The sequence below is a fragment of the Corvus brachyrhynchos genome, unplaced genomic scaffold (genome assembly GCF_000691975.1).
Source record: "Corvus brachyrhynchos isolate BGI_N302 unplaced genomic scaffold, ASM69197v1 scaffold37, whole genome shotgun sequence".
NCBI classification, from domain to species: Eukaryota; Metazoa; Chordata; class Aves; order Passeriformes; family Corvidae; genus Corvus; species Corvus brachyrhynchos.
This window is the reverse complement of record NW_008239289.1, coordinates 548,575-560,451: the sequence shown is the minus strand read 5'-3', so window position 1 is coordinate 560,451 and position 11,877 is coordinate 548,575. Positions and strand designations below refer to the sequence as shown.

General features: G+C 38.3%; 1 protein-coding gene across 1 annotated transcript in view; it reads left to right on the top strand.

Moving 5' to 3' along the window:
• Positions 1-452: 452 nt before the first annotated feature.
• Positions 453-11,877, top strand: part of DAPK1 (death associated protein kinase 1) — a 46,058-nt gene continuing 34,633 nt past the window's right edge. The window contains exons 1-2 of the mRNA XM_017740450.1: positions 453-684; positions 11,176-11,314. The gene's annotated coding sequence lies outside the window, so the exon portion shown is untranslated. The remainder of the gene's footprint in view (positions 685-11,175; positions 11,315-11,877) is intronic.

The window sequence follows — 11,877 nt, the reverse complement described above, 5'->3', positions numbered from 1 at the left end:
AGTGTCATGAAACTGTTTTGTTTTAAAAACTTTTTAAAAAACAAACTTGAGGATAGAATAAAGTGAATATTGACAAATCATATAGATTGTAAGAAACTACAAATTCTCCCACCTGCAGAAGAAAAAATGCTCAACATGCATATGGAAGGAGAAATCCAGAAACCATTACTTTTGTCCAGGAATCCCCAGTAATCAAAAATCCAGTGGTCCTCACTGATAAGGTGTTACCTTTTACTTACAGACATGGTGAAATGTGTACATTTGTGTGATACAAAAGCCATATATTAAATTACCTTTCCTGTCTCTTCTAGGTTTTTTTCAGATATTGTTCTAGATGGCATAAAAAGGGGCAATATACTTTAGTCAAGCAGAGTTAAAAGCTGATTTCCCCCACCACAGTAAACAGGCTTCTCTTAACTCTGAATTTTCTTGAACTGAACACTCATCATCTATTTTTTTTAGTGGGCAGTTTGCCGTAGTGAAAAAATGCCGGGAGAAAAGCACCGGTCAGCAGTTTGCAGCAAAATTCATCAAGAAAAGGAGAACGAAATCCAGCCGCCGTGGAGTGAGCCGGGAAGACATCGAGCGAGAAGTTGGCATACTAAAAGAGATTCGACATCCTAATGTGATTACGCTTCATGATGTCTATGAGAACAAAACAGATGTCATTCTTATTCTGGAACTGTAAGTAACTCTAGAGACCCATGAAGGAGTAGCAGAATATTTGTTTCTTTGTTTTTCAAAAGCAGACACTTTCAGAATTGCAGTGATTTAATGGAAGTTCCTTATCACGCCAAAAGAAAATAGACAATAGCCTTAGAAATCTTCATTTCTAAGTCAGTGTTGTAGCTTCCTGATTTCTACATATATTTTTCACTCTGAATGCACTACAAAGTTTTTAAAAAAAAATCAGCATCTTTAGGATTTTTTTTTTCTGATTGTTACTTTAATCACTGTTGGTGTTACAGATCCAGAAGAATAGCCTGGAACTAAATAAATTAATTTGAAGATAAGAGCAGAGAAAAATAGAGATTCCAAGTGAAGATTAATTTAGCAAATTTTACTGTGTTCTATATTGGTGTAAAGTAGCCTCAGTGAATGCTTTTTCTCTTTTTCTAATGCACGTAGAACAGAATCTTCCCAGTTCTCTCTTGCTGAAATGAGAACTGAACTTTAACATTGTTTCATACTGGTTTAGTTCCCAATTTTTCATCCAATGTCATTGCTAATAGAGTGAAGTAAATATGTCAGCAGAGACTACTTCTGCATTTTTTCAAGTCTGGTTTCCAGTTCCTCAAAGACTGCAATTGTAGGAGCTAAGCGTTACTCACTTGTTAAGAGTTTGTCAGTGCCTTCTGCTGGAATGTGCATGTCTTTACATAGATTGCATGCCTGGCACTTTATTATTGCCATACTTGTTCTGTATTGGTTAACCATGCTTTACAGTTAGTATTTCATGCCAGCAGAAGTCTTGGTACCAGAATCATTGTGCCTTTTTCATGGCTGTTCATGTGTTTTTTCTTGTGTAGGTTATGTCTTTCTGTTTACTAGCTTTGGTAAATGGTATTTCCACTTACCTTATAAAGATACTTCAGTTTTGCATGGTTTCAGTAACCTGTAGGTTTACAGTATAGATTTGAAAAGAAACCTGGGAAGTAACTTTTGGAGTTACTTCTTTTCTATGGTCTATATATGCATGATAATACTTTGTTATGTTTATGCAAACATATTTTTACACTTCTAGTCCAGCATATGATGGTTTATTGTAATAGTTGTGGTCTGGCTTGGTTTTTTAGTTCCAGTTGTACACACTTGCATTAATTTGCCAGATTTGGATAATTTAAACAAGTCTTTTTTTCCAAACTAAATTATCATCCTGTATAACATAGAAGTTCTTTATATTCTTACTGCTTCTGGGTTTTGCTCAGAATTCTTTGAAGTGTGACGTGAATACATGGCAAAATTAGTGTGATGCTTCTTCCTCTCCCCACTTGATACTAAGTCTCACGTTCTCTTTCCCTTTTTTTGTGTGTTGCTGCTTCTGCAGCTCTTCTGCTCTGTAATCTGTCCAGATGAAATCAGGCCAGTGTCTGTACTTGAAAGCTGTGAGGGAGACTTGGTAATCAAAACAGTGGTAGGAGGAATGGGACTATTCCACCCACCCCCACTTTGCACATGGAATGGGAGCCCTTTTGGCAGAAGGGTTGCTGTGTGTGTCAGTATGTCCCCACTACTGTCCATTGAGCAGAAGAATGACAATCTGCATATTTCATAAACTTGATGGCATGAAGCTCAGCAAATTATTTGCATTGCAATTTAGGTAATTGTTTTAAGAGGCCAGCAATCCACATGTTGTTTCAATCAGAGATTTTTTTTTTTCACTTTTCCAAACTGCTTTATGAGCCTTTCAAGTTGAAGAAGTGCTATTTTGGATATGACAAAGGTAATGCATTTATTTATTTAGACAGTTGAAGAGGAAAAGATGACATTAGCAATCGCTTTGTAAACTTGAATATGCTAACTGCTACAAAGTTTTGTAGTTCTCAAAATCACCATGATGTTACATAAAGCTATTGAAAAGACAGGATTGTCATTTTAATCGCATGCTTAGGCATTAAATATGTAATCCTTTTTCTCTAATGTTCTAATATTCACATTTTGCCTAGGGACCTACCCTCCTGACAGTCTTTGTTCTTACAGAACTATTTCATACGAACAGAGGTAAAGCTGCGATCTCATTAAATAACCTGTTTTGCTATCCTCAGAATCGATCCTAAGTGTCCATTTTCCATTCTGATTAGAACATAGTATATCTCCTGGCACTTGTGTTCTGTTCTGACTACAATAATGAGGCCGTATACCACACAGAGACACAATTTTGTATAACTGAGCAATTGCAGCTGCCCTTTTGTTGCCATGTGTCAACATGCACAGTCCCAGGGCAACAGGGTCTATGGCCTGTTCACTACTGATTTTTATTTTCTGCTTCAGCAAGAGCTTTGCCATATTGCGTACAGCCTCCTAGACATTTTTCTGCCATACTAAATGGCAGTTTCTTAGAGGTAAGCAATTGACTGGAGAAGGGGGAATGGCATCAAACTGAAAGATGGTAGACTCGGATTGGATATTAAGAAATTCTTTACAGTGAGTGTGGTGAGGCACTGGAGCAGGTTGCCCAGAGAAGTTCTGGATCTCCATTCCTGGAAGTGCTCAAGTCCAGGTTGGATGGAGCTCTGAGCAATGTGTTCTAGTGGGAGGTGACCCTGCCCATGGCAGGGGAATTGGAACTTGATGATCTTTAAGGTCCCTTCCAACACAAACCATTCTATGATTCTATTCAAGGTCATGATTTATATGCAGTAATAGGTGGGCAGTTGGTTAATTATTGCAATGGCAAGGTAGGTCCTCACAGCACGGAATACAAAACAGAGTGGCTATATCCACATAGGTGTTTGGAATTTTTTCTTTCAACTACCTTATATCAGGAAACTGATCTACCAAAAAACCCAAGTTCTATGAAACATTTAATTTATGTAACTTTTAAAACCAAACCCTTCCTTAAAAGATTCAGCAGCCATGCACAAGCGTGAGATGTCCTTGAAGAGCCTTACTTAATTACAGTCTTTTGGTATATTTAGAGCATTCAGACATATTTTCATAACTCTAGGTCTTAGGTGTCTCCTTTCTTGACTTGGAAATTACCTTTTAAATTCCCACTCTGTGGACTCTGTCATCGTCTTGAAAGGAGTCTTATGCATATTACATACAAACTGGAAACCACTGTCTTTTCCTCATCTAACTTAAAACCTTAATAGTTTTCTTATTTTTCCTTTTATCACACAAATAATGGAATTAGTCAAAATTTCACAGTACTTTTTTCTATCCAGCTGCAGCAATTAGAGTCTGTTATAAGTTAGCAGTACTAAGATATTTCTAGTGAGCTCTGCTGAAGCCATCATTTTTTCAGGCTTCGCAGGCTAGAAAACACAGATGTCTCTGCACAGTGATAATTATTTTCTTTCCTCAAGCATGTTTTGCACCTACTTGGTTCCCCTTTTTCAGGCCTTGGAAGCATAATTTCTGTCTTCCATTTTATTTTCTCTTTCACTTTATTATGTCTTTATTTAGACTGCAGACATAAACTATACTAATTTTTTGGTTCTTTGTGGTGCCTTGGTTACGGTTTATTGCTGCAACACAAAGAATAAATATTTTCATCCTATATTCTATAGTATTTTCTTAGAATTCACAAAAACAATGCAGGTAGTCTCTCTTTTAAAAATCTCTTGATAGCAATACCTGACTCCTTTCACTTGGAAGCTGTGGATGGAGTTAGGTTTTCATACTTTTCTCTGCAAAGAACATAACTTCATTTCTGAATTTGAAAGCTTAAGATGGTTAGCTCTTGTCACATGGTTCTGAGTGATGATTATCTGTTTTACATATTTTTAATAAATAGAAAGCTTTGAAAGTACTAGAGTGAAATGACATTAACTTAGAAGCATTTGTACGTTAAATACTAGGATTTATGCTTCATTTGAAAGCATAAACTTTCTTTTAAACTTAGTCCTATGCACCCCATTGTCTCCAAGTTTCTACTTTGTTGGTAGCTTCATATTACTAACCAAAACAGAACAGTGCAAGGAGAGGATGATACATCCCTGTATAAAAAATTATGACCATTTCATTAGTTGATCATTGAAGAGTAAATAAGGGCAAATAATTATGAACTCTTTAAATTCGTCTTCTATCTTATTGGGGCTTTAATTTAACGGTTTACAGTTATGCTCTGGAAGAGAGTTATAGCCTGTTTTCCAGAGAAGCTTGAAGTCATCACAGGGTTTCTTTATTTTTCAGTTGTCTTTTGGTTGACATACCTCTGAGATTTTTGTTAACTTTACCTGTAAGTAAATAAGAAAGTTATTCTCCAGTAGCTTTGCACCAAAATTTGAAAGGAGGATTAAATGTTTTGTGCTTCTGGGATGTAACAAGAGGTTAGAAAACCCTGTGACACTAATTTGTAGATCTTGTGCCCCCTTTGGATTTCAAAATCCTAGATTCCAGGCCCACCGATAGATGCACAGAGAATACGTAGCCAGGTTAGAACAAAGGCTTGACAGGGCTGAAAGAACAGGCTCAGAGCCTGTGTGACTCTGCCACACACTGAGCACATCTTGAAGGGAGAGTTGGTTTCTATGTGCTGCAGTCCCTGAGCAAAATGCTTGTCCCTCTTGTTTGCTAAACCTGAATGCTCCTCATACATTAAATCTGAATGTTGTGGATGAGATCAAAATACTAAGGCACTCTGCTGGGCCAAAGTAACCAGCTGCTGTATCCAGACGCCGGGCACTTAAGGAACTTCAGTGATGGAAACCTATATACCAGCAGTGTTTGCGTGCAGGAAAGATTCACAGGAGTGTTCAGGCTTCCCCCTTAGTGGGACTTAACTGCTTAAGTTATAGTCCAGGTTTTGATATGTGTGTTCTGGCTGGGCAATGAGGCCAATGCTTCTTGTTCGGTATAATTGAAGAATTTAGGCACACTAAAGAGAGGATTTCATGACAGTTAGTGTCTCTAATAGAAGCTGGACAAATGAAAATGAAAAGGCATGGTGATGCTGTAACATGTCTAGCTGATAGCTAGATAAAGAAAAATTGAAGTGCAGTGTTGTTCAGCCAGTCAGTAATTTAATGAGCTAGCAGCCCTGTTCTGCTCTTTCAAAATGTTTGGTACACTTTGTACTTCTGAGGAGTGGGTTGGTAACTGCACAATTCATAAAGGCAGTGAAATGAAGTCAAATGTAAACCCCCTTATTCTTACATAAGAAGAAGTAATAATATATGAATCTAGTCTTGGGCTGACAACTGCATAACTGGCTGTCATACAATACACATTTGACCACAGAACAGGGAAAACATTTCTTTTACAAGCTGACAGAATAAATGTTTGGACTAGAGAAGAATTTAGATAATTTATCAAATTGATTCTGTTTTAAAACTGGAATAAATTGATAGCGTGCTTCTTTAACTTAGTTTATGTTGTTTTGAAATCTAAGCAAGATAAATGTTTCTTCAAGGGGCTTGGGCCTAGATTTTGGGGTTTGTTTTTAGATTTTTAAATCCATTAGGAATCCTTAGATAATAATTAATTATCATTTAGGTGCTATTGCATAATAAGCAGTGTGATCATAGCATATGACTGAGTCATTAAGAGGTGACCACGCTGACTTTGAAGGTTAATTGATTCTAAGTTCCCTGGGTAGGTTCCCATAATGACTTCCTCTGAGATCTGGCGATAGTTCTGTTTCATGGTTAAGAAAGCCTGGCAATTTGCAAAAGCACTATCCAGAAATCTTTTTTCCATGGGCGTGATGTATTTTCTTTCCCAGAGGGAGGTGTGTGGGTTGCAATCACATCTGTCAGCCTTCCTTTGGGAAGGCTGGGAAATGCTTTTACCACTATTGCATTTTATAAGAAAGAATGAAGTCAACTGAAAGCTTTAATTTACTTCTCTCATTTCAGGAAAGCTAGCACTTCTGCCTAGAAATATCAGTGAAATAACACATACCAGATTTGCTCTTAGTGAAAATGTTTATACGAAATACTTCTAAAAACATGTGCTCTGCTACTTTAAAACAATATAAAAGGTCATGTTATAACAATTAAAATAGATTTACTCAGCGCTTATGACTTTCTGTGTTATACATGGTCAATACTACATTAGAATTAGGTAGGACTAAGATGTGACTGCCGTAAAGCACAATTTTATTGAACATGATATTTGAGCAACATATTATGACTGCAAAATTATTACTTCATTTAATGTAAACAGAAAGTTTTTATACAGCAACGCTAAAAAATGAATGCTTTAAAGGAAAACAGTATGTGAAGATGAACATGGAGGCTTTGCAGTCATGAAGGAATTTAGCTGTGACTTAACTTGTAATCAAGTTTCTCTGTCAATCTGAATGGGTATAGGTTGCTGTCCATCCTTTACTTACTAGTATTTTGGCAGTTAGAGTTGTCTTAGGGCACAGAGGAACAGGTCAGGAAGATGTCTGGTAATTCCTCCCAGCAAACAGAGGAATGGAACAGAACGAAGCTCTGTGCTTCCTGGGGATACCGGGTAGAGATACTTCAAAATCCTGTACAGGAAGAAGCACTGGTGCTTGGTGAACCTCTAGCCTCCACTCCCCTCAGGAAGCATCTTTCTCCATCTGGTGGTTGGGGGCAGCAGTCTTTTAGATGTTGGCTGTGTGGGCTGCTCTGTAGAGGACCAAAGGTGGGCTGGGAGCAAGTTTGTGTGGCTTGGGAAACCCATGCAATGGTCTGGTTTCAGTCAGGTTTCAGCAGAGAGTTTGTGCATCAGCAACCCCAAAGCCAATTTAGAAACAAGGGCCCGTTGTAATGGAGGTGGAAACAGTGTACTTGGTAGAAGATGATGTTCAAAAAGACCAGCCGAAAGGGCTGATGTATGGAATTACCTGTGCTTTCTCCTTTAGATTAACACTGGTTCTGTGTGTGAGATGGGATGTACACAGGTTCCTTGGTGGTATGGGGCTCTCTGCTTGCCTTCTGGTTCCACTCTTAAAGGTGACTCTGGGTTACTAAAATGTGCAGTGTTTGTGTATTGTGGGACTGTGTTACACTGGCTGAGGCACAGGACTAGACTTGAAAACTCAACAGCATTTTAGGACGCTTGTGAAGGCTGCAGTAGCTTACATAGCCAGTGTCTTTACTGGCTTCTTCTAACCCATTTCATCATCTGTAATATCTGGAAGTCTAGTCAAGATCATCTAGTTATTCTACATATATAATCCAATTATGAAATCTGTGAAACCATGCTCTGCTGATAAATCTGAGGACATTGTAATTCAGTCAATTAATTGTGGAAGTCAAACTTATAAAGGATGTTGAGTGTGGACCTGTATTAACCCTCCATGACTCACTTGAAGATTGCCTTGCAGTGATACAATGGATTTTTGTGTGCCCATGGTAGTATAGCTTAATATCAGACCTTCCTGAGTCAGCAAAATGGTAAGGAATAAGTAGTCTCCTGAAGAGCATGAAGAGGAAGCTAAAAAACACAACCTCCCATGGGAACATGGGTCACTGCCTTACATGTGTGAGAAGGGCCTCCCTGGAGGTTGCTGGGTGCAGAGGGACCTTTCTGGGAAGCCAGGTGTTTCTGAGCTTCCAGGTGAAGCTTTCTATGCATGCTAGTATAACCTTTTACTCATCATTGCTATAAAAACCCTTTTCTCTCATGCCTTATGTCCCTACCAGTAGAAGTAAACAGCAGGAGCAGCTAGAGGGGCACTGTGCTTGCCAGCTATGGCAGCACACCAGGGGAGAACACGGGTTTCTGAGCTCGCCCCCACAGCTGAGGAGTTACCAGCAGGAGAATTCACAGTGGCCCCCTCTCTGAGGTGAACCCACGCAGGATCTCCTCCTAGACAACAAGAGTGAGATGTGTAATATGAGGGGGCACACCAAAGTCCCACAGACCAGAGGTACAGCTGCTTCTGGAACAACACTTTGAGTGCATTACAGCCCATCCCTCCTCACTCGCCTACTCATTCAGCAAGAGCTGCCAAGTCACTTAGGGTGGCAGTACTTAAGAATCACACAAAGAAGCACACAACAGATTGGAAAAATCTACCACTTTTTCTAATGAACTTCCAGTTTTAAAAAAGAAAAAAACATTTCGAGCTTCTTTGACCCTCAGTTTCGAGATTTGCAAGCACTAGGTATATTACCTGTGAAATACAGATAACATTTTATTGCACACAATTACAAGGCTTATGATATGTCATTAAAGAAATGTCACTACAATTAACCTGTAGCAAAGACAGAAGAGTAGTACTCAGCAGTACAGAATCTGAATAATTCCAGATAAAAAGAAGCTGAAGAAGCTCTTTCCATTTTACAAATGCAGATATCTCTAAAAGTTGCAAACCTTGGGAATTAAATATTTCTTTTGGGTCTATAAGGAATGTGTACAATCAGTGATAATCATAGATGACTATTAAGTTTCACAGACTGCATATCTTTAAAATGCCAACAGGAGTAAGAGCGAGCTTTACCGGCCATAAAGCATGACACCACCTGTGTGACACTGTCTCAGTCTGAGACTGCAGGGCGGGCAGCACAGTACTTGGAGAGGGCATTGCTGCAAATGCCTGCCTGAGTACTTCTCTTGTATTTGTGATTGCTGATGACTGACTTAAGCACCAGCAGGAGCTTTTGCTGTTTCACAGGGTTTTGAGCTGGGTGAAAAGCAGGACCAGATGCAGTCTTTTGGTGCAGTCTTACAGGCTCTTCCTCAGCTGAGGATCCATCTTCTCTGGTTCCCCAAACTGCGATAGCTAGCCCAGTGCCAAACCATGCTGAAGGCATTCAGGTGATGGTTTTTGCTGGGTCTGCTGTAGCCACAGTGAGTCTGCCTGCTCCATGTGGCATGGCTGTGCTCCAGTTTACAGCCTCTCAACAACTGCAGCCAAAATCCACTTGTAAACACATGGAAGCAAGCTTCACGTGATGCTAAGGCCTTTAGTCCAATAACTGGAAATGAATGTCACCGTTCAGTGCAGTGCTGCAGAGATACAGACATTAGCCTGAAAATATTTTCTTTTTTTTTTAATTCAGAAGCAAACAATGAGAGAATATGCATGTGTGTCCATTTGTAAGATGCTTCTGACCAGTCTCTGTAAAATAACAAGTTGGATTTAATCATTAGGAACTCCATCTTAATGTCTCTACAACCACAAAAATTTATTAAAATGGCCTCGTCCTTCCAGTCTATAATTCTTATATTTTAATGGCACTTTGTTTCAATAATTGCTTTCATGCAGAAAATATTACAAGACAAATAATACCCAAAACAATACTCTCATTATTGTCTAGGCAGCTCAATGAAAGCTTCAAGAACTCATTAAAATACACTTTTCATGCAATTTGCATTACAATAATGCAGATCAAGTCTCTTAAAAAGTAGACATGATAAAGAAGTCAAATGTATTTCCAGAAATTTGCCCAAACTATTTGCCTATTGTTATATGTTAATTGCTGCCTCATGTTTCATAATCAGAACTTTAAATTGTGAACAGATTTTTTTTTTCCCCTGCAGAAAAGCAATAAAAATTAGGGTCCACTTTCTGAATTTGTTTAATATCATTACAATGCAAATTACAGGGGGTATTATGACCATTTTTGCAATCTGTAAGGCATTTCTAAGTAATACCTCTGCTTTCACAGATGGGAAAAGTATTTTGCCACAGTGAGCAGTCATCTCCTTATATGTCCTTCAGCTGAAAGGTGTTTTTCTGTTATTTAGGAATAGCTGTAGTTCTGTTTCTTATCACTTCAGGATTTCTTTATGCTGTTGACTGAGTCAAGAGCTGCTTGACGGAGCTGAGAAGAGGGTCATCTTCTCTTTATTCTTCTCTGTCTCTCAAATGGAAAAATCCAGATGTGCTTATGTACCCTCTCATACCTCTTTTCTTTCTGCTGTGCAGCTGGAACACTTACTAGAAACAGTCTTAAGGGCTTTTCATTGTAGAAGAAGTTAGAGTACAAATACATGTTAGAGTACAAATACAATATAGGTGCTGCTTGTAATACAGTATTCAAAGAACAGAAAATATTTTTGAATAGTTGAATGCTCTGAGGAGTTTAGAAACTAAATAGTAGGACAGCTGCCAATAGATATTTCAAAATAAGCTTTAAATTTTGTATTTTTAATGAGGGTGTAGAAATCTAATGTTTTACTGATATGAGCCAATTCATGTTTTATTTTCTAGCTAATGTAATGTGTTATTAAAACATTAGTATGTTTTGAGTCTCGTTACTTCATATTTAATTTTATTCTTTTAAATGTGCATAGAGAGTAGGAGGCCTTCATTTAAATTCGGATACTGTCAAACATGTTTGTTTGGGTTTTCTAAACTTTTTTTGGTCTAAAAGTAAGACTCCTTTTACCATATTCTTTTCAGGGGGAGGGAGGGAATAACTAACTCTTTTGGGTGTTGAATTAAGTAATTTTCATCATCTTTTCTGATATTTGCAACCTTTGAAGCATCTGGATCCTTGTCAAGGCTGGTTAGAGGACAGCTATGCTAAAAGGAACCCACTGGTTAAAACAAGCTTGTCAATAACTCTGCTTCTGTTCTCCAAGTGTTGCAGGTGGGGAGCTCTTCGACTTCTTAGCTGAAAAAGAATCTCTCACAGAGGAGGAAGCTACAGAATTTCTCAAGCAGATACTTAATGGTGTTCAGTATCTCCACTCTCTGCAAATTGCCCACTTTGATCTTAAGGTGTGTTGAACAGATGAAAACAGCTGTAAGCAATATCCATTAAAGCCCTCTGTAATTCTGGCCACAAATCAGTCATCATGCAGATCTTGGCCACAGTTTTGTTTTGCTAGCTTATGTAGATAGGGGAAAGCTCAGCCATTGGAAAGAAGTTACTGAACTGTAAATAGTTCCCGTCTGTTCCCAACGTAAGATTCTTCCGGGGAAATGGCAACTTCTGACAAAACTAAACCATTCTGAGAAAACAAACCTGAAATAAAAATGAGGATTGTGATTTTTTTTTTTTTTTTAATGTGAATGGGATCTGGGCGAAACATTCTTTTTTAATTGGGGGGAGCGTTTTTGGCACTTAATTGAAACTGCACTAAGTACAAGGATTGTTGTGGAGCAGGCAGCAGATTCTTTCCTCTTCTGTCTTTTTCCCTTTTGTGGCTTTTTTGTTCGTTTTCAGAAAAGCTGTTAATTGCATCCTTTTGGTAATGAAAGCAGAGCTTTTTGTATTTAAACTCAGCAACTGCTTTTTAATGTTTCAATTTCAGGATCTTTCACCCCACCACCACCCGACA